General features: G+C 44.1%; 1 protein-coding gene and 1 long non-coding RNA gene across 5 annotated transcripts in view; one reads left to right on the forward strand and one right to left on the reverse strand.

Moving 5' to 3' along the window:
- Window positions 1-23641, reverse strand: part of LOC126298669 (uncharacterized) — a 123606-nt gene that overhangs the window by 98001 nt on the left and 1964 nt on the right. The window contains exon 1 of one of the 2 annotated variants that reach the window (XR_007552641.1): window positions 6938-6969. The exons of the other annotated variant lie outside the window; for it this stretch is intronic. This is a non-coding gene — a long non-coding RNA (uncharacterized LOC126298669). Of the gene's footprint in view, window positions 1-6937; window positions 6970-23641 lie in introns of those variants that run through there. 2 annotated transcript variants of the gene reach the window in all.
- LOC126298667 (endothelin-converting enzyme homolog) overlaps window positions 1-23641 on the forward strand; it is a 368726-nt gene that overhangs the window by 91861 nt on the left and 253224 nt on the right. Inside the window, exon 1 of one of the 3 annotated variants that reach the window (XM_049990099.1) lies at window positions 18466-18793. The exons of 1 other annotated variant lie outside the window; for it this stretch is intronic. The gene's annotated coding sequence lies outside the window, so the exon portion shown is untranslated. Of the gene's footprint in view, window positions 1-18465; window positions 18816-23641 lie in introns of those variants that run through there. One more of the 3 variants, XM_049990098.1, reaches the window with a different exon arrangement.

Below are 23641 nucleotides of genomic sequence, written 5' to 3' on the forward strand. Positions count from 1 at the left end.
TGCTGAAGGTTAGAGAAATAGATCCAGTGAATGAAAGAAGAGGTAGTGCATCGAATTGAGGAGAAAAGAATTTTATCGCGTAATTTGATCGAAAGAAACCATTTTTGACAGGGCATATGCAGAACGACCGAGACTCGTAGGTAATTTGATGGTGGAAGAAAATAAGTGAGCGGGGGTAAATTTGTAGATGGAGCAAGTCGAAGTGGTTGTAGGTTGCAGTCGTGATGCAGATATGAAGAGATTTACACAAGATAGAATAATAATATAGAGAGCTGCATCAAACTAGTCTTGGGACTGAAAAACAACAATAACGATGAACTGGGAAACAATGTCAGTTAAGTACAAAGCGAAGTAGTGAATAAACCGAAAAAAGGAATTAGCGACACATACCTCGCCATCTGATGAGTCGTATGAAAACCATGACTTACGGTTACACTGAATTTATCTGGCTCGTGAAAATATATATGCAAAACAACTGTGTTTACCAAGGTAACTACCATTCACACAGTACACTTTTCTTGGATGTTGGAAAAATCTCCAATCTTCAAAACGAGAACAGTACATAATACAGGCTCAGATAAACGCAGCACCTTGCTTTGACTCTAACCCTTTTGTTAGTAAGCCAAGTCTTATTTATCAACTTATTATTCGAGACCACGATATTACTGCTTTGCGAGAAGGGATTTTGACGACGTCAGCGGGTAAAGTGGGGGAGAAAGAGGTGGCATAGCAAGAAGTTTGAGAATGCAATACTCTACAGACAGATAAACAAACGATACGTTATGGGGTTTGGATCGAACGGTACTCAGGCACTAAAGTACACTCCTGGAAATTGAAATAAGAACACCGTGAATTCATTGTCCCAGGAAGGGGAAACTTTATTGACACATTCCTGGGGTCAGATACATCACATGATCACACTGACAGAACCACAGGCACATAGACACAGGCAACAGAGCATGCACAATGTCGGCACTAGTACAGTGTATATCCACCTTTCGCAGCAATGCAGGCTGCTATTCTCCCATGGAGACGATCGTAGAGATGCTGGATGTAGTCCTGTGGAACGGCTTGCCATGCCATTTCCACCTGGCGCCTCAGTTGGACCAGCGTTCGTGCTGCACGTGCAGACCGCGTGAGACGACGCTTCATCCAGTCCCAAACATGCTCAATGGGGGACAAATCCGGAGATCTTGCTGGCCAGGGTAGTTGACTTACACCTTCTAGAGCACGTTGGGTGGCACGGGATACATGCGAACGTGCATTGTCCTGTTGGAACAGCAAGTTCCCTTGCCGGTCTAGGAATGGTAGAACGATGGGTTCGATGACGGTTTGGATGTACCGTGCACTATTCAGTGTCCCCTCGACGATCACCAGAGGTGTACGGCCAGTGTAGGAGACCGCTCCCCACACCACGATTCCGGGTGTTGGCCCTGTGTGCCTCGGTCGTATGCAGTCCTGATTGTGGCGCTCACCTGCACGGCGCCAAACACGTATACGACCATCATTGGCACCAAGGCAGAAGCGACTCTCATCGCTGAAGACGACACGTCTCCATTCGTCCCTCCATTCACGCCTGTCGCGACACCACTGGAGGCGGGCTGCACGATGTTGGGGCGTGAGCGGAAGACGGCCTAACGGTGTGCGGGACCGTAGCCCAGCTTCATGGAGACGGTTGCGAATGGTCCTCGCCGATACCCCAGGAGCAATAGTGTCCCTAATTTGCTGGGAAGTGGCGGTGCAGTCCCCTACGGCACTGCGTAGGATCCTACGGTCTTGGCGTGCATCCGTGCGTCGCTGTGGTCCGGTCCCAGGTCGACGGGCACGTGCACCTTCCGCCGATCACTGGCGACAACATCGATATACTGTGGAGACCTCACGCCCCACGTGTTGAGCAATTCGGCGGTACGTCCACCCGGCCTCCCGTATGCCCACTATACGCCCTCGCTCAAAGTCCGTCAACTGCACATACGGTTCACGTCCACGCTGTCGCGGCATGCTACCAGTGTTAAAGACTGCGATGGAGCTCCGTATGCCACGGCAAACTGGCTGACACTGACGGCGGCGGTGCACAAATGCTGCGCAGCTAGCGCCATTCGACGGCCAACACCACTGTTCCTGGTGTGTCCGCTGTGCCGTGCGTGTGATCATTGCTTGTACAGCCCTCTCGCAGTGTCCGGAGCAAGTATGGTGGGTCTGACACACCGGTGTCAATGTGTTCTTTTTTCCATTTCCAGGAATGTATTTATTTAACGTGCAGGATCAGGTAATTCAGGAGCTACAACATCGGTCGAGGATAACGAAAAGCTTAATAAATCATAACAAAATCCCCATTCCAATGCAGTCCAGTTGAAACAGAGTACTGTGACTTCCGGGTGCGTGCATCTACGCCTACTTCAGATGACCAGTCTATAAAGTAAGCATGCCGCCCCCAACTCTGTGGACTTGAGTTTACCGAGAACAGGATCAATCTTAAGTAGGGGGCATGGAAGATTTTCCGACTGATATTGTCCTCGATGATCCATGATCCAGTATGAGAAATAGTAAATAGAGAGATTTTGCTAAACGGGGAAAACTGCAGGAAACGATCCCTGATCCCTGATAGGATAGAGAGCAGAAAAGGTCGCATGGGCATATGATCGGAAATGCGTTCCAAGGGATGTATACGCAGTTGAAGAGATAGAGATCTGTGACAATAAAGTCAGCCTGTTAGAAAGAACATCATTGCACACATTTAAAATATGCTGCTGCAGTAACGTTCAAGACAGTGTTTCTGTACCTAATACATTGTAGTAGCTTCACTCCTCCTTGGCATTATGCCCACAGGGTGTTCGAGATATTGCTCCTCAAACCAGTTCCACTCATCCTCGGTAGCCCTCCAGAGGTCAACCAGTGTGTGAGGAGGGTTCGTTCCTGTGAGGACACTCTTCCCAAGCATGTTCAGTCGAGTACCTAACAGCAGGAACCGCATGACATTCCATTCAGCTGATTCTTGTCTCCCTGAGGAACGTGTTCACGTTGTCGGCGCGGAGTGACAGTTGAAAGACGAACCCACTGCCGAAATGTTGACTATAAGGCTGGACAATAGATTGGAAGATCCCGTTTCGATACTGCACCACCTTCTAATTATCCTGAATAGCTAAGAGAGGGGTCCAACTTTCGTATATGATACAGGCCCAAAATATGGCTTACCCACTTACATGCTAAATCCGTCGGGCTGCTTGCCTGAGAGACTAAGTGGTTCCCGGCCGCCTCCGAACTTTTCTGTGACGATCATCAGGCGTCAGACAAATCCTGCACTCGTCAGTGAACAGAACCCGACGCAGATGATCCACGTTTCATCCCAAGTGTTCGCTTCTCCACCTTTACCGTGCTTGCTGTTCGGAATTGACCTTTGAGTCAAACTTGTGTGGTGGAGACTGTTGCATATCATCTTGGTCGACAGAAGCCACCCAACTGCCTCAAAATTGATGAGAGCAGTTCTATTACATTTTCCACGGGGTGCCTACAAACTGTAGTTTATAGGCAGCGGTCATCGGTTGTTGACGCGGGGTGACCACTGCGAGGCCGACACTCTCTATAAAGCCTGAACGTTCGAATGAAGTCCACAGTCTGAGCTTGAAATGGCCTTTCGTGGTACGTTGGTAGACTGAAAAGTACACGAAAGGCACATTTTTCTGTTCACTACTGTAAAGACAGCCCCCTCTACTGAACTGCACTGAAAATTCAATGTTACTTTTACCTCCATTGGACAGTTTGACACGTAGCGATTTCCTGTGTTCAAAAGTTTATTGAGAAAGAGCTTTCTTGAGAAAAAACATCAACTCTGCAAGTCATGAGAGTGATACAAAACTTTATTTGAGTAGTTAACATACACTATCTGGTCGAAAGTATGTAGATATCTGTTAATGGATATAAATGTAGTGTGTGTCCAACCTTCGCCTTTGTGAGGGCTTGAACTAAGCAGGAGACACTTTCTGTAGATGTGTAAATGTCCGTGGAGGAATGGCAGCCCATTCTTCCTCAAGAGCCGCAACCACAGAAGGTAGTGATGTTCGACGCTGGTAGACTGGAGAGAAGTCGACATTCTAACTCATCCCAAATGTGTTTCTTTGAATTCAGCTCAGGACCCGCGGCAGGTCATTTCACTTCAGGAATGTTATCGTCCTCAAACTCTTGCTTCACAGATGCTGCTTTATGGCAATCATCATCTCCGGACTGTTCATCCAATGTACCCAGCAAACAATGGTGTAACACGTCTTCATATGCTTCAGAATTTAGCGCTTCCCCCATACTATAAAATCATCTCAGCTATACTTCACTGTTGGCACTACACACAGTGACAGGCCTTCAGCAAAATCAAACCCTTTTGTCGGATTGATTGATACAGCGTGTAGCATGATTCATCACTTGTTCCCAATCATCCACAGTACAGTGGCATCGTGCGGGGTAGCCGCGCGGTCTCAGGGCGCCTTGAGTTAACGTGGCTCCCCCTCCCCCCTCCTCCCCCCCCCCCCTGCCGGAGGTTCGAGTCCTCCTTCGTGCGCGGGTGTGTATGTTGGCCTTAGGGTAAGTTACTTTAACTTAGACTAAGTTGTGTGTAAGCCTATGGACCGATGACCTCAGCAGTTTGGTCCCATAGGAACTTGCCACAAATTTCCAAATTTTCCAGTGGCATCGCTCTTTACACTACATCACGTGTTGCTTAGCATCGACTACAGAAATGTGTGGTTTATGAGGAGTTGCTCGATCGTTTTACCCCATTCTTTTTAATTCCCTACGCACTATCGTTATGCTAGCTGGACTTCTGGTAGTACATTGAAACTTACGGGTGATTACGTCCTGATTTCATCGATCTTTACAACCAACCACCGCAATGATCGATGGCCGTGTCCATAAATAGATGAGGTATGGCTGATCTTGATTTAGCTGCGCTTACTACTTCTTAATCACATCACCAACTGTGGACTCAGGCCGTTTTAGAAGGGTGAAATCCAATGCCTACTCGACGTTCAAAGTCACTAAGCTCACCTGACCGCCCAATTCTGCTGTTACTGCTTCTATAGTAACAACATGATACTCTCCGTCTCCTTTTATACTGGTGGGGCCGCATCTCATGACATCTAGTGGTCAGTTTCGCATTACGTAAAGCTGCTCAGATACTTTTGATCAGATGCTGTTGGTGGGGTAAATAGGTTTGATACTGCAGGACGACCACAGATGTCAACTATAATGTCGTATGAACGAGACGGGAGGTCCTCGAATCGGAATGGTATTATTTATTTCCGATCTCACAGAGACTCTCTCACGCGGAATGCACGGTCATTACTAAAAAAAACCTCTAGTGAGTAAGTTAGTGCTGTTAATAAGAAACCGACCGTCTTTTCGGGAGGTTTCCTGAGTAGTAATGGGCTTTGTCTGTCTTGTAAGGTTCTTGTGATTAGAGTGGAGCGTCTGGAACAGGCCGTGAGGAAACTGAGGATCGATAATTTACACGTTCTCCAACTGGCCGATGTGTGGAAAGTGCGTTATGACGAAGTCTGTAGCAGACCTCCTGCGTGGAGGTTAGTTGGTTGATTTGGGTGAGGGGACCAAACAGCGAGACCATTGGGCCCATCGGATTAGGGAACGATGGGGAAGCAAGTCAGCCGTGCCCTTTCAAAGGAACCATCCCAGCATATACCAGAAATGATTTAGGGAAATCACGGAAAACCTACATCAGGATGGTCGTACGCGTGTTTAAACACTCGTCCTCCCAAATGCGATTTCAGTGTGCTAACCACTGCACCTTGCTGCCACTGGATCACGGGGTCCTGGGTTCGATTCCCGGCGGGGTTGGGGACTGGGTGTTTGTGTTGTCCTCATCAGTCGTGACAGTAGCTAGAGTGGACTGTGAAAATTTGGACTGTGGCAAAATTGGGACTTCGTACGGGTGCTGATAACCGCGCAATTGAGCGTCCTACCAACCCAACATCATCATCACAACCACTGCGCCACCTCGCTCAGTCTGCCTTGAGGTACATTCCAGGTGTGGGAAGTTCCATTGCGCCCCCTGCATTGTGTTTGGCTTCTCTGCCAACAAAGTGGGTGCTGCTGCTGTTGCACACCAAAATTAGAGCTGTTCCCAACTGTTCTAAAATGGATACTCGTGTTGATATTTGTACCAGGCTCCGAGTCAAGAAGTGTAGTACTGAAGAGATGAGATATTCATGTTAATGAGTCTTTCTTTGTGGCAGAGGTAACTACCTAAATTTCGCAGCATGCACTGACTATAACAGAAATATATACTTGAGATTTTAATATTAATCATTATTTACTCATTGCTTCAGACACTGACTTCATAAAATTTTGTGAGTTGAAGGAGCTAGTAGCAGATCATTAGTATCAATCAATAAAGGATTAATTATTACTTTATCCACGTGCTGATTCTGCAACTGTTTGTTTAATTAATGAAAAGCCACTCCAGATTCTGTTGAGAATTTTATTGACTCAGGCAGAAACCAGGAAAGCTACAGATAGTAACAGCTTTTTATTCAACAACAAAAAAGAAAATGATAGCCTGAAAATTTTAAATCCCAGAAGATCTATACCTACAAATTAAAACGTACAAGATTAATGCTCCTAGACATGTAGTTAACATTACAAACACAGCTGTCTGCCAGACAAAAACTCAATAAATTACTACGAGATAATTTTACATTTCAAAATAACTAACCTGTAAAACACAGGAACAAACTTATGGAAACGATTAAACATACGAGTATCCATTCTAATGCAAGGTTCACATCGTTTGAAATAACAAATTTGTATACTAATACTCCAATAAACGAAACAATTAAAGTAATAAAAAACAATTTGCTACCCCTAGGAACTATTACTGAAGACCTGGGAATTTGTAGTAAAGTAGAACTGTCTTAGATTCCAATACAGTACCTACCTACAAAATGATGTATTAACTGTAGGATCTCCAAAAGCAGGTATGCTGACAAATATGTTTAACAATCGTTTGTAGAACAACTTCTTCGAAGAGCACCCTGAAATTAACGTCTGTATAGGATGTTACAAATGTTCTGTTAAGGAAGTCATTGTCTTAAATAGTGGCTTACAACAAGAAAATGAGGTATTTGCAGATGCCTATAGAAAAATACGTACATAATTAACTTACTGTTACAGACGAACGGCAGCGGGACAACAGTTTAAATTTTTAGATCTAGTAAATCAACATAAACATGTTTTTGGAACTTATTCTAAATCTACATCTTCTGACGTCATCATTCCACTGCATCGTGCCATGCTGATCAATATAAAGAGGGTCCGCAGCTCGTGGTCGTGCGGTAGCGTTCTCGCTTCCCGCGCCCGGGTTCCCGGGTTCGATTCCCGGCGGGGTCAAGGATTTTCTCTGCCTCGCGATGACTGGGTGTTGTGTGCTGTCCTTAGGTTAGTTAGGTTTAAGTAGTTTAAGTTCTATGGGACTGATGACCATAGATGTTAAGTCTCATAGTGCTCAGAGCCAATATAAAGAGGCCTTCTTTCGTTCTGCAATAAATAGGCTCCTTAAACTGTCACTGCATGCCAGTGAAGTAGAAAAGGGGTTAAACTACTTATGAAATATAGTCCGGAATAACGGCTATCACAGCATGATCGTTGACGAAATTTATAAATTGACGAAGTCTAAAAGGAACCAATTGACACCTGTCGAGTTGCTACAAATAAAAAGAAATCTCTTCCTTTCAGTGGTCAAGTCTCACACAGATTAAGTACCCTTTCTGAAAAACTCAATGTACACATCGATATAATTTTCAGCCTTCAATGTTACCCCTCTTAGTACATGACACTAACATAACGCATTCTACCAAAACAATGGCATAAACAAAATTTACTGCTCTAATTTTAAGGCTAGCTACATCGAACGTCCTTAAGATGGACTAATGAGCCGAAAACTAGTTTGAAATATACAAAAATTTGTGGAACAAAAACAGTGTACTTGTTATACAACCTTAAAAAAACGGTAGGGAGTTTCAAAACGCCTTACAAGGATAGGTACGAGTATTACTCGTACAAACGTAATTTTGCATATATGTAGTTCATCCATCCCGGGGAATCGAGAACGTTGGCGATTTTTGCCTTCAAAACGATATCGATACTGGCAATATATCAGTTCCCTGAAATTCCAAGACTTTCGAGGCTGTTTTAAGCAATATTTGTAAATTTTTTGTGTGATTTAGCATTTGCTATAGTGATTTTTCATTTATTTGGTTAATTTTGTAGTTAACAAGAAAGTGCAGATTCGTTGATTTCGTCTGATCTCTTCCGTGTTGCGATTACTGGTAAGATTTGACGGAAGTCTGTGGAGAGAACTGTGCAACCGGCCGTAGGGCTATTGCTGTTACGCAAATGTCGAACTATTCTGTGGAAAGCTTTAATGGATATATTATGGGATATCGGAACCTCATTCCAGACAGTGGAAGTGCAATCCTGCATCAGTTGCCAGTATTACTTTGCTTTGGAACACTACAGATGCTGTACCTCTCGTAGACATAGCCCGTCAGCGTGGTAGTCGGGCGGCCTTTCGCCTAACACCGCTAGATGGCAAACGCTTCGTTTTCACAGTGGCAGGGGACTTTATTTCCTCGTAGCTCGGCGAGATAGCACGAAATATTTGTAAACTATATACGCAAAACTTTCTCGTGAATCACTATACCTATTACTGAAAACCAAATCAAAATCCCTGCAGCCCTGCAGTAGTTCCTGAGAGTTTTGACAGTTTACGAATGCAAAGTTAGTTTGTAAGGGGAAAAATGCGATATAGTTAAGAATTAACAGTTTTCGGATTCTTTCCTTTACTTGTATTATGAAGCCTTCCTACTTGCCAAATTTCATGATTCTAGGTCAACATATAGGTTTCGATGAGTGAGTTTGCGAATAACAAACAAGCCGTTTCTTTTGTTACACCACCAAGGGACTGTAGACCATAGTATGTGACATAAATTTCAACTTGATACCGCTACCTGTTCTTGAAAAAAAAGGATCTTAACAGTCTGACAGACAGACAAACAAAGCGACGAATAACGATGTGATCCCACAAGGGTTCCGTTCGTTCCGACTGAGGTGCGAAACCCAAAAACAGTCAGAAAACAAATCCACCTACGCAGTTCACCTCATAAAACAAAAAGGTTGAAATGGCTCTGAGCACTATGGGACTCAACTGCTGTGGTCATCAGTCCCCTAGAACTTAGAACTACTTAAACCTAACTAACCTAAGGACGTCACACACATCCATGCCCGAGGCAGGATTCGAACCTGCGACCGTAGCAATCGCACGGTTCGGGACTGCGCGCCTAGGACCGCGAGACCACCGCGGCCGGCCCTCATACAACAGAATGAGGCTGTACACAGTATCCAAACAACCTCGTAATGCTTTATACAATGAAGAAAAGATACCTTATAAAGATATATGAAGAACTGAAAATTACGCCCATCTCAAAAAATCAAAGGGAAAGAAGATCAATGAACATTGTATGCTAAAAAACACATCTTCTTGGACATCTGAGGTACCGTTGTTGACAACATCCTCTACAGTTACTCAGCAAACTCTTAGCTGTATCTAGAAGTTTGTAAACATGTTCTGTAAGCAGTCCACGATGCGTCTAAGTTACGCTAACTACCTCTGAAGTTCCTGTAGTTCAGCTTTCACACGCTGCAAGATGCAATTCTATATTTGACTTGGATACCCCCGTCCAATGCAATTATTTCTACGATTTTCTTAAATCTAAAAAAAACTAATTTCAGCCTTTTATTTATAATACACACAATTTGAAATTGTCGATTTTGTTGAGACATAAATCCTCTTAAAGCCAAAGAACAATTATTACATGTTATCTTGATACGCCCATGGTTCTTACGATATTATTGGGTCCATAACATTTTAAATCCACCTGTCTTTCACTTTTCATCCCCCCCCCCAAATTCTATAGATCCCTCCAGACCCTTGAGCGTCATGCACTCCGCCTCGCCTTCCATATGCGCCTCCCGTCTCCCACGCAGATCCTCTATGACCTGATTCCTTTCCCCCATCTGCTCCTGTTCCTCAAACATATCCGCATAGACTACACCTCCCACTGCCTTGATCCCCCTCACCCCCTGGATGCTCCTCTCCTCTCCCATCCCCGCCCCTGCCACGTCTTTACTGTTGTGTCCGCACTGCCCTCTATCTCTACACCCTTCGTCTCCTTTCCCAAGGTGGCTTCCATCAACTCCCCCTCCCGGATGATGCCCTCTCTCCCTCCATTTATCCCTCCTATCAACTCTGATCCTTGCCCGCCCTCCTTTCCTCTGTCCTTTTCCTGGGCTCCCTCTCCCTACTTCCATCCTCTTTCTTTCCTCACCTACCCTCTCTCTGCCCCCCGTCTCTCCCCCGAGTCCTTTTGCATTTCCCTCCTCTGCCTTTTCCCATTCCCTCTCGCATCTGCCCTACCCACCCCCACCCCCCCCTTATAGGTCCTCTCCCTCCTTTGGTCCCCCCCCTTTTCGTCTTTCCTCTCCTCCCACCTTCTTTCCCCCTCACCAACCCCCAAATCTGTCTAGTTCCCCCCCCCCCCCCCCCCCCATCTGCCCTCGGCTATGGTGTGTTATCTTTGTGCCGACATTTTATTGCAGTGTGTACAGTGAGTGTTCAGTGTTGTGTGTCTTCTCCGAAGTGTTTCGAACGGACATCATACCGTCGCCGGGTGTGATTTTTATATCTCTTGCGAACAGAAACCAGACTGTCGCCATGTTTTTAATTGTCTGTCTACTATGTTACCTGTCTGTTTCCTGTGCATTTTATTAGCTTTGCCAACCCTTTGCTTTATGTTTTAACTTTCCACAACTTTCCGGCGTTTTAGAATTTCAATCACCGTTTTATCGCCTGCTTTTATTGTTTCTTATTTTCTTCTTACGTTTTAACAAGTCTGTAGGCTGGAGAGCAGCGTAATAAGCAGCTGCCAGCCGGCCTCCTTCGGGGGGAATCGAAATACAATAAAGAAAAAAAAGACTTTTCATCATTCAGATGTTGCTCTTCTACAACATAATCCTTGGTTGGTTGGTTAATAGATTAAAGGGACTAAACTGCAAGTTTATCAGCATAATTGTTCAAATGATCTATGGAAACCGTAACTATCTGTCTATCTATTTAGTTTTTACACTCTGACTGTACTTAAACTATAAATATGTAAGCCCTGGTTTTTTCATATTCTGTTATATACAACGTATATTTATCTATCTACCTTATTTGTGGCAGTTTTCAGAATCGCTTGTAGATGGTCTAAAGTAGACTTGTGTTGAAGACTTAGCGAAAACAAACATTCATGATTAGTTCAAACCGTCTAAAGGTTTCACTGCTTATCTCATGTTATATTTCATGGGGCTAGTAAAGACTCAGCAAAACGGGTGACTGAACAAATGTTTATATCACATCACCGGGACATAGTCTCTAATACTTTGAATGAGATAAAGACAAATGAAGCCTGTCTGTAAGTGGCGAGCCGGCCGGAGTGACCGTGCGGTTCTAGGCGCTACAGTCTGGAGCCGAGCGACCGCTACGGTCGCAGGTTCGAATCCTGCCTCGGGCATGAATGTGTGTGATGTTCTTAGGTTAGTTAGGTTTAATTAGTTCTAAGTTCTAGGCGACTGATGACCTCAGAAGTTAAGTCGCATAGTGCTCAGAGCCATTTTTGTAAGTGGCGAGAGCGTGTTTTGCCCTGCTAAGACATTCATCAAAAGTTAAACCCAAATTCTTCACCATCTTCTGTTATAGTAACATAAAGAACAGAGGTCAAGTGTCCGTGGAATTCACATCTTCGGAGAAATTAAAATTACTCGAAAATTATTGGCATTTAATTCAATTTTCACGTAATGAACCCATTTGGAAAATGAACACAGTTTGTCATTATTGTAAACAATCGCAACATTGATTCATTCAGGTTTGGCACACAAGAGAGCTCGATGGTAATCGATGTAGAAATGGTATTTGAAGTACCAACAAGACGTGTACAGGGAGAACAACTATTGACGAAGAAGTGTGCCCTGAGGTACTGCAGAGAGAACTTACTTTCAAGACGATTTTTCATTCCGACATACCACACGCTACTATTTGTTTCTCAAGTAGGTTGCAACCATCTTCAGTGCATTATATGAAAAATTTAGCTCTTGGACTTTTGTTAGCAGTACCGGTATGTCAAATGCTGATGTCGTGTAACGTCATATTGCGACCTCACGGTTCTTTATGCCATATTTCAACTCTTCATTTACCTTAATTAGATCAATACTCGTGCTAAGGTATTTAAAAAACAAGAGGGGTTGAATGTCTGTAAGCAGATAGTCAGTTAATCGTGAACAATGTATTCCAAGGCTTTCGATACAGTGGATAAAATGTTGATTGGCCTGTAATTGCAAAGCGATGTTGTTTTCTCCTAATATCATTAAAATTTGCAGGTATTCTTCAAGTTTTGGACAGAAGAGTCCAAGACTTGAGTATCAGCTCAGTGTCTGACACAAAAGCAAAACTAGAAACCCGTTTGCTATCTGCTTGCTGGCCAGGTCAGTTAAGTCCATACCCGCACTGTGCCCATAAGCCACAGTCAGCCTTGAGATTTTGTGTGAACTCCAGTCTGTTTTTCTGTCAGTGAAATTGCAATTAGAGAATTATTTATTGGCCTGTGGATTCATCGAAGAATATATAAATATACACTAAGAGCCAGCACTACCAGTAGAAAATGAAAAATGAAAAATATCGTGACTGAAATACATTGGTGTACAAACCTTAAGGACGAAAGTAACTTTCGCATGATACGTCACTGCCAAGAAACTTGAAGCGTATTTACAGCTGCCTATGACATGGACACGTCTACCGGCAACCAGATCTACCGGCGGCCCTCAAGGCATGAAGTCGTGTTCTCTCTGGGGCAGAGGTAGTGTTTTGGTTCAAATGGCTCTGAGCACTGTGGTACTTAACATCTGAGGTCATCAGTCCCCTAGAACTTAGAACTACTTAAATCTAACTAACCTAAGGACATCACACACATCCATGCCCGAGGCAGGATTAGAACCTGAAACCGTAGCAGTCGCGCGGTTCCGGACTGAAGCGCCTAGGACCGCTCGGCCACCGCGGCCGGCGGTAGTGTTTTCATAACGTATTTCTGACTTTAGGAGTAAGTGATCCTTCGCTACCAACCAGTTTATTTTTTGTAGTATGGAAAACAGAGAGAATCCGGATGTGCGTTCCTGGGCGTGGATGTGAATTTCTGGCTGAGTAATTCCCGATTTTCTTGACGAGTAATGCCGTTTAGCGAGTGTGCACACGCTCAGTAGGCAGAGAACTCAGATTAGGTTGTGTAGCCAAGTAGCTAGCTAGGCGATGGTGTTTTAGTAAGACGGACTTGGCGAGACTTAATTGAATGAAGTAAATTTACTAGTTTCTGTTGACATCCGAATGTGGTGTGTACGTGACTCTCTCCTTATCTGACTGAATTCTATTTCTGTTTTGTCGTTTTGGAGATTATCAGCGGAAGCCACCATATGTCAGCTGGAAGCGAATATGTGAAGATGCACATTATATAATGTTATTTTAATGATTTTTTGGTTACGATCGTCTATATGCAACCAATTAAAAGCAGAAACGTTTCGCCTCAGTTCCTTAAGGTATCATTAGTTGCTGTTACTGTATCCGGGCTGTACCAAGTTGACAACAGCGAGAATTCTAACGGCCGAAGTGCTAAGCCAATCGAAACCGGACAGACGTCAGAATGCCAACAGAAAACTGAATGTAAGAAGAGAGCATATCGGGAAGAAGAATACCCTTTTGAATACGCGAGTGTTTAAGTGTGGCAGAATGTTCGGAGGTGAGACTTCTAAGTTAGCGAAAACACAACTGACGCGACGCGGCGGTCGCTGTAACTCCTCGTCTCGGAAACCAGGGACTCTCTCCAGTACACACGGCGCGAGCGCGCCCTGTCTGGGGCCGCCGTTAACCAGTTCGCTGGCCGTCACCCCCATTGCTCCCGCGTATTCTGTTGCCATGGAATTATCGACATGGGCGGATACCAACGCTGTATGTGATGATATTGCGTTTTCTGTACTGATCGTGAAGCTGTTGCTCTTCCTGTAGGACTAGAAACAAGTTTCAACACAGGACGCAAACTGCACAGGCATTTAGGTAAACGAGGTGGAAGAGAATGAGTGTGTGTGTGTGTGTGTGTGTGTGTGTGTGTGTGTGTGTGTGTTGAAAATTAGTTTTTGTGCTACTGTAAAAAAAAAACAAATTATATCTATGAAGATAGAAACTGTTTTCGAAAGAACATATACCATTGATGACCGTGCAGCTTCTCTAGAATAAATGATAATTAATTGAAACCCTCAGCTGCCAAGAGGTGTTGTTCATATACCTCGATGGGGACAGCTGAAAATGTGTGCCTCGACCAGGACTCGAACCCGGGGAATCATTCTTACATGGCAGACGCTCTATCCATCTCTTTTTTTTTCTTTTTTTTTTTTAGAACTGATTTTGTTCTATATTGTTCGTTGAATTTGTTCGGGGCTGGCGTCCGATGACACCCGTTCAGATTCTTTGTTGATCCGTTCACTCAGTTTTTTATTACAGAGGGTAGCTAACTCTCTGACCGAGCACGATGAGCTACCGTGCCGGCTCCAACTGAGCCATTGAGGACACAGATGAATAGCGCCACTGCAGGGACTTATCCCTTGCACGCTTCCCGTGAGACCCACATTCTCAACTGTCCACAATCTACATACGTAATCTACCTGTCGGCAGCGGAGGGTTTCAAAAAAAAAAAAAAAAAAAAAAAAAAAAAAAAAAAAAAAAAAAATGAATTACATCAAGAGCGCATGTAGAGCGACGTCAACACACACAGCCATTGATATTGCCTTCATAAATTGAGGCGAAAAGCGTCTGACAAAACAAATATTTTCTTTATTCAGTTGCATGCAGACGATCCTAACCTAAAAATTGTAAATACATACACTATCTGATGAAAAGTATCCAGTCGCCCGTATGTAATGTGGAATTGACCACTAGATGTCATGACAGGCGGACCGTGTAGTATAAGAGGAGGCGGGAGATATTGTGTTGTTAGTAGAGAAGCAGTAACGTCAGAATGGGGCTATCAGAAGAGCTCATTGACTTGAATGTCATCTTAGTAACAAATCCATCTGGGACATTTAAATCCTTGCCGGTCGGGGTGACCGAGCGGTTCTAGGCGCTACAGTGTGGAACCGCGCGACCTCTACGGTCGCAGGTTCGAATCCTGCCTCGGGCATGGATGTGTGTGATGTCCTCAGGTTAGTTAGGTTTAAGTAGTTGTAAGTTCTAGGCGACTGATGACCTCAGAAGTTAAGTCCCATAGTGCTCAGAGCCATTTGAACCATTTAAATCCTTATAAAGCTGCCAAATTCGACTTTCGATGTGTGACTGTGAAGTGGAAACGCGGAGGAAGAACCACAACCAAGCGAAGATCAGGCAAACCTTCTGTACTGCCAGGCAGCGACCCCTGAGCGTTATGGAGGGTGGTTGGAAAATATCACATGAAACCAGTGACAGGAATCACTTGTGACTTTCAAAAGTGCTACCAACATTCCAACTAGCACAATTATGTATGTAATGAGGCAAAAAGAGTAGGGTACAATGGCCGAGCATCTACTTACAAGCCACATATTTCTGCCGTCAAATTAACCAGTCCTTGGGGTGGTCTAACGAGCGACACCAATGGACAGTGAATAACTTGAACCGAGTGGTTTGGGGCGATGACTCACGCTACATGCTGTGGAAATCCGATGGGAGGATTGGGGGGTGCCTGGAGAACGTTACCTACCACAATATGTACTGTCAACAGCGAAGCATGGAGGAGGCAGTGTTACGGTTTTGCTGTAGAAAACGCTAAATGTCGAAGGATACGCACACATTTCACACAGTTGTGTACTGCGTACAGTGGATTTATTTTAAAATTGTGGTAAGTTCCATGGGACCAAACTGCTAAGGTCATCGGTCCCTAGGCTTACATACTACTTAGCGTAACTCAAACTAACTAACGCTAAGGACAACACACACACGCCCATGCCCGAGGGAGGAGTAGCCTAGTGGAGCACTGTGCACCTCTGCCGCCTACCGGCGAAGGTGGAATCGACGAGTCCAGCCGGTGCACGCGTAGCGAGATAGTGTCATCTCACGCTCCACATTTGTCAAATTCTTTTCTACATCTACATCTACATCCATACTCCGCAAGCCACCTGACGGTGTGAGGCGGAGGGTACCTTGAGTACCTCTACCGGTTCTCCCTTCTATTCCAGTCACGTATTGTTCGTGGAAAGAAGGATTGTCGGTATGCCTCTATGTGGGCTCTAATCTCTCTGATTTTATCCTCATGGTCTCTTCGCGATATATACGTAGGAGGGAGCAATATACTACTTGACTCCTCAGTGAAGGTATGTTCTCGAAACTTCAATAAAAGCCCGTACCGAGCTACTGAGCGTCTCTCCTGCAGAGTCCTCCACTGGAGCCTATCCATCATCTCCGTAACGTTTTCGCGATTACTAAATGATCCTGTAACGAAGCGCGCTGCTCTCCGTTGGATCTTCTCTATCTCATCTATCAACCCTACCTGGTACGGATCCCACACTGCTGAGCAGTATTCAAGCAGTGGGCGAACAAGGGCACTGTAACCTACTTCCTTTGTTTTCGGATTGCATTTCCTTAGGATTCTTCCAATGAATCTCAGTCTGGCATCTGCTTTACCGACGATCAACTTTATATGATCATTCCATTTAAAATCACTCTTAATGCGTACTCCCAGATAATTTATGGAATTAACTGCTTCCAGTTGCTGACCTGCTATATTGTAGCTAAATGATCAGGAATCTGTCTTTCTATGTATTCGCAGCACATTACACTTGCCTACATTGAGATTCAATTGTCATTCCCTGCACCATGCGTCAATTCGCTGCAGATCCTCCTGCATTTCAGTACAATTTTCCATTGTTACAACCTCTCGATATACCACAGCATCATCCGCAAAAAGCCTCAGTGAACTTCCGGAACTTCCAACGTCATTCACTAGGTCAGCCGGCAGGAGTGGCCGAGCGGTTCTAGGCGCTACAATCTGGAACCGCCCGACCGCACCGCTACGGTCGCATGTTCGGATCCTGCCTCGGGCATGGATTTGTGTGATGTAGTTAGGTTTAAGTAGTTCTAAGTTCTAGGGGACTGATGACCTCAGAAGTTAAGTCCCATAGTACTCAGAGCCATTTGAACCAGTAAATCTTCTCCACTTTCACTGAAGATCGCAATGCCATCAACGAATCTTATCATTGAGATCGTTCCACCTTGAATTTTAATTCCACTCTTGAACCTTTCTTTTATTTCCCTCACTACTTCTTCGATGTATAGATTGAACAGTAGGGGCGAAAGGCTACATCCCAGTATTATTCCCTTTTCAATCCCAGCCCTTCGTTCTTGGTGTTCCGCTCTTACTATTCCCTCTTGGCTTTTGTACATGTTGTATATTAACCTTCCCTTCCTATAGATTACCCCTATTTTCCTCAGAATTTCGAGCATCTTGCACCGTTTTACCGCTTTTTCCAGGTCGACAAAACCCGTCAACGTGTCTTGATTTTTCTTTAGTCTTGCTTCCATTATCAACTGCAACGTCACAACCGCCTCTCCGGTGCCTTTACCTTTCCTAAAGCCAAACTGATCAACAGTTAGTATTGCTAGGGATAATTTCTAAAATGGAAACCGAAAGCAGAAACTTAAATCACAAGAAGAAGTTCGATAAAGTAAATACAACCTGAGAGACCAGTAAGCCGGCCGGTGTGGCCGAGCGGTTCTAGGCGCTTCAGTCTGGAACCGCGCGACCGCTACGGTCGCAGGTTCGAATCCTACCTCGGGCATGGATGTGTGTGATGTCCTTAGGTTAGTTAGGTTTAAGTAGTTCTAAGTTCTAGGGGACTGATGACCTCAGCTGTTAAGTCCCAAAGTGCTCAGAGCCATTTTGAACCACAAGGTCATTTACGTATATTGTGAATAGCAACGGTCCTACGACACTGCGCTGCGGCACACCTGAAATCACTCTTACTTCGGAAGACTTCTCTTCATTGAGAATGACATGCTGCCCTCTGATACTTTTGGGATACTTTTGGCATCCTTCCCGACATTTGCAGCCCCCGGTGGTGTCTTATCTTAAATTACTTGTCTCAGCGTCATCTACGTCGCTTCGGGGTTTTTTAAAAATCAGTAAGAAGTACCCCGTACAATGTAGACCTCATTGACGACAGGACGTTCAACTCGAATCCTTCTTTCTTCCTAAGCGTATGCCGAGAGCGTCACAACCGCAGCGCCGCCTGTGGCTGCTAGAAATGCTGCGAGCGCGGCGGGCGATAAAGCAGAGGAGTGCTTTTCGGTGCTAGCGCCGCGGCTCTGTCCGCTTCGGCGCGTGGCGCCAACACAAACGGCGTGGCGCCGTGCGTCGCGACGCGGGGTGGGGGACGCCGATTTAGGGGAGCACCGAAAAACAAACGCTGACGTAAAGGGCGCAGCTTACGGCGGAGACGACGAGTGCAAAGCGGCGTCTGTCCTTGACACGTCGGGGGCGGCGGAGGGGGGAGGCGCTTCCTACTTACGCCCACGCCACGCCCCGCGGCAGTCGGCGACGCGCGCCCGCGAGGTGAACACAGGCCCGCGACCGCGAGATGGCCACCGCTCGCCGCTAGACGCCGGTCGCGCCGCGCCGCGCCAACGACGCCACAGGTTCGCCTCTCGCTTTCTCTCTGTGCGTTTCTCATTATCCCTTCTACGCCTAATGCTCTGCTGCTTAGACACACATCGTGTAACAATTTCGTGATGCACAATATTTGCGACTGGAAAAAAAAGGCTCATAATTACTGTAGCATTGACAGCGCCAGTTCATCCCTTCCCTACTATTGCCAACTACTTTAACATTATTAGTGTGGTGGGGCTTAAAGAACCCAAAATCAAATCTTTCATCTTTTCGTTCTAAAAACAGGTGAACACATTGTTAATGAACCTCGTCAACATATATGAATAACAAAAAAAAAAAAAAAAAAAAAAAAAAAAAAAAATCTTGATACGATTATTTTCTTAAAATTCTGAAAAGTTTCGTAATTTTCAGTCATAATGTTCACATTGTGAAAATAAGAGAAATCATAAGTGCACTGCTCGTGGACGTGCGGTAGCGTTCTCGCTTAATACCCCCGGGTTCCCGGGTTCGATTCCCGGCGGGGTTAGGGATTTTCTCTGCCTCGTGATGACTGGGTGTTGTGTGCTGTCCTTAGGTTAGTTAGGTTTAAGTAGTTCTAAGTTCTAGGGGACTGATGACCATAGATGTTAAGTCCCATAGTGCTCCGAGCCATTTGAACCAATAATAAGTGCACTTATATTGTCCTAATTCTAATTGAAATGTATAGTTTCCTTACACGTAAGATTTCGAGTAAACAGTTTTCATTCGATGTCTTCGTCATCACTAAGCCACCTTTCACACATTAGAACAATGTGTTCTCAGCACAAAAATTTACTGCATACACCACATCGATGTTTATTATTCCTATCTTTGGATCCTGAACATACCACGCACTTGCTTTGTGATGATGGTTTTTTAGGGGCAGATTAATCTTCAGTTTAATCTCTCTTGGCAATCTACTTGATGACTGTGCTTTGTGCTGTCTAAAACTTTCGGCCATCTTAAGTCCAAGGGCCGGCCGGTGTGACCGAGCGGTTCTAGGCGCTACAGTCTGGAACCGCGCGACCACTATGGTCGAAGGTTCGAATCCTGCCTCGGGCATGGATGTATGTGATGTCCTTAGGTTAGTTAGGTTTAAGTAATTCTAAGTTCTAGGGAACTGATTGAATCATTTTTTGAGGTCCAAGATTCTTTAGAAATTCTCTTGTCTTCATCTTAGATACAGTGTTTCAAAAGAGCACCACATCTACATTAGTTTATATTACAGCTTGAACTTACAACATTTGCAAATGCAGAGGGACTACACTACTGTGGTTTGGTTTGATACAAATAACGTAACGAATTATTCAAGTACAAAAGTCATGCGTCATCTCATGACAGCGCTGAGAAATTCATCGACAATGGTGTCTGAAATCTCAGCACACCAATTAAAGGTTAAGATCGTGCGGTGCCCGTAACATTGATGAACTACGGGCCCCATATTCCGCAATATGAACTTACGTTGTTGTAAAGGTATTATTTTACTTCCATATAACATTTCAATGTAATAGCTACTTTCTTCACTTATTTAAACCTAACAGATGCTACGCAGCTTCATTTTTGAACCATTATCCGAGAAACATAACATTTCTCAATACGCAAGAACTACCCGTCGCAGTTGACACTTACCAAGTCCATTCCCACAGCAAGGAAAAATCACTTTTTACTAAAACTGACGAAGTGGTCCGGGTGTTCTTGCTCCTGTTCCAGATTTTTACCACGCTCTAATTATTGGTAACCAGAAGTGACATCTGCTTGGCGTTGCAGGCACTAACTTGTGCAGACTGTCACGAAACTAAATTTCTTACAGCATTTATCATCATCAAAAAGTAAAAGTAGTTACATTATAAATGTACTAAGTTTAGAACTCTGTATACGACAAAATTTCGCAACACAATACGTACTTGTGTGCCGCGTAGCAATATGTTGGGATACACCAACACGGTGCGAGGGTATGTCAACAAACGGTGTTTGAGTAACCTCTGTTAGCAATGTAAAGCAAGCAATGGCTATCGACAATATTGTGGTGCAAGTTCGTAATAAGCCATAACAGAGCACAGTGGAACAAAGCATGTAGAAAAAATACTCTTTTTCCAGTTTATAATAAATAAAATGTGGTTTAACAAAACAGAAATGCCGAATGTATACATCAAACGTTTGAAAATAAGGGCAATTTTTGTCAGTGTTCTATTATCTTCAGTGTTTTAAAAGTACTACTCAATCATTCGCACATAATCTTAAAATTCAAAACTACCATCGGTTCATATTACCCCGTAAAATAGTCGGTGTGGTGCAGTGTTCCTTGAAGGCACTACTCCCATAGATATGCTGCTACACAGACAATCCTCTTCTGACGAGTGACACTTCTGCAGAAGAACGTGTAAGTCACATCCAACATGTAACACGAGAGTAATCTTACATTTCAGCCAACTCGGCCAGAAGTGGAAACTACACAGCGTGTTCTGGAAGAGTTGCATTATCTACATCTACATCTACGTGACTACTCTGCAATTCACATTTAAGTGCTTGGCAGAGGGTTCATCGAACCACAATCATACTATCTCTCTACTATTCCACTCCCGAACAGCGAGCGGGAAAAACGAACACCTAAACCTTTCTGTTCGAGCTCTGATTTCTCTTATTTTATTTTGATGATCATTCCTACCTATGTAGGTTGGGCTCAACAAAATATTTTCGCATTCGGAAGAGAAAGTTGGTGACTGAAATTTCGTAAAAAGGTCTCGCCGCGACGAAAAACGTCTATGCTTTCATTTTAGTTCTAGAGGGTGAAACAGAACTGGAAGAGATGCATTATGCTTTCATTTTAGTTCTAGAGGGTGAAACAGAACTCCATCGACAAATTTTTACAGGTTATTCAGTGATATTTTCTGAGTATTGGGTATGACGGATACATGTCTCAATGGCTCTTTACACATTATTTGCATTTCGTTTTCTTTTTTGCCCTCATTTATCTTCGTATCTGTACTGCTCTGAAAGTATTTACACAACAGTGCACATGCCGACTGTATAAACTGCGTGTCTCGATGGAAACAAACTAGTTTAATTCACACACGGTATTTGCTGTTAACAACAATAATGCCCAATTTACTCTTTGTCCTCAGGCTTGCGTTGAGTACTGCTCGGTTTCGTTTCGGGTTTGATTTTACGACATTGTTAGTTGTACGTTGACAATTATACGCAGCAGAAATATGGACAGTTTTAATGATGAAAAGTTGCCCGATATGTACCTCGTGTAGGGAGTCTGTGAATGCAATGGAAGAGTTTCAGAGCACACTATGCGGAGCTATTTGCGCAGCGACGACAACCGCATCACACCACTTTTACATCTGGATATAGGAGCCCACGAGAAACAGGATGATTTTGCGTTATGGAAATTGCAAATCACAGACTTGTTCACTGTTTTGAACGTATTTTCACAGAAACAAGGGTAGTTGGGGTAAGAAATCGAATAAATTATAATTACATTATTACCTTGTGACGAACCATCGGAGATCACGGGCCCTTCATATCAAAATACTAGGAATATCCGCGAACAACCTCCGAAATTGTTTCGGTTGAGTTTGCTTTCACCCTGTAGAGGAAAAGAACTGAAACATGTGTTAGCTTTCTTTCTTTAATTGTTTTTAACAACTCTGAAATTACTGTTCATCAACATCCGCCTGAAATTCGATGTGACATTTGTTGAGCCTATTCCAGAACAAAGATAATTATAGTATCCTGATGTCCGAGGGAGAATTTGAACTGAAGATCAGTACACACCAAATACACGTGTAACGCACCGTTCTTCGCTCTAACCAGGTGTATCTATTTCAGTTTTCTGTGCGTGGAGTCTTCAGGATTTGGTGGGATTTCGGTTGATTAAATTGCAGCAAGAATTATTCAGTTCTGACTTTACTTGTTGTGCGTTAGTATTTGATATAGGGCGTTGTTATCGAGAACATTAAACTAGTACCATGCGATTATTAATTTTCTACCCCGAATGATAAACGAGATGCTGAGTATAATAAATCTTATTGGTGACGAAAATACGGTGTTACTGAAAATAAATTTGATGAAGTATTTTCTCTTAACGCCACTGGTATTGACTTAACACCATAAATAATTATTGGATATGTTAGTAATGATTTCCCTGTGATTTTTGTTATGTTTGGCAGGAGAGCCTACACCGTGTTACTAGAGGAGGCCGAAAGGCACGCGATTTAGCTCACGCAGGCTGGCGTGAGGTCTGGAAAAGGACAAGGAAATTAGAATTTAGAAACAAAGGACGTAGCTGGTGGAATACTTAACTTTAATCCATTAATAACGAACGTCGCTCTTGACATTACATGATTCACAGTATCAATAGTAACTGATAATGGCGCCTTGCTAGCTCGTAGCAAATAACGTAGCTGAAGGCTATGCTAACCATCGTCTCGGCAAATGAGAGGGTAGAAGTCAGTGAACCATCGCTAGCAAAGTCGGCTGTACAACCGGGGCGAGTGCTAGGAAGTCTCTCTAGACCTGCCGTGTGGCGGCGCTCGGTCTGCAATCACTGATAGTGGCGACACGCGGGTCCGACGTATACTACCGGACCGCGGCCGATTTAAAGGCTACCACCTAGCAAGTGTGGTGTCTGGCGGTGACACCACAATTTTCATGCTGACATTGCCAATATCGCTCATTATTACAGAAGACTAAATTCTCCTTTCTTCGCAATATCTTCAGATGAATAAGCGTAATTTACTTCCTGGTCCCTCCAGTTGTTCATAATATGCCAATAAATACAAGGTGTCACAAACTTTTAGGATCCAGTGAATACAGACGGTACAAGGTTATTAACTGAGTATTTTTGTTTCAGA

This window comes from Schistocerca gregaria, chromosome X, assembly GCF_023897955.1.
Source record: "Schistocerca gregaria isolate iqSchGreg1 chromosome X, iqSchGreg1.2, whole genome shotgun sequence".
Classification (NCBI taxonomy): domain Eukaryota; kingdom Metazoa; phylum Arthropoda; class Insecta; order Orthoptera; family Acrididae; genus Schistocerca; species Schistocerca gregaria.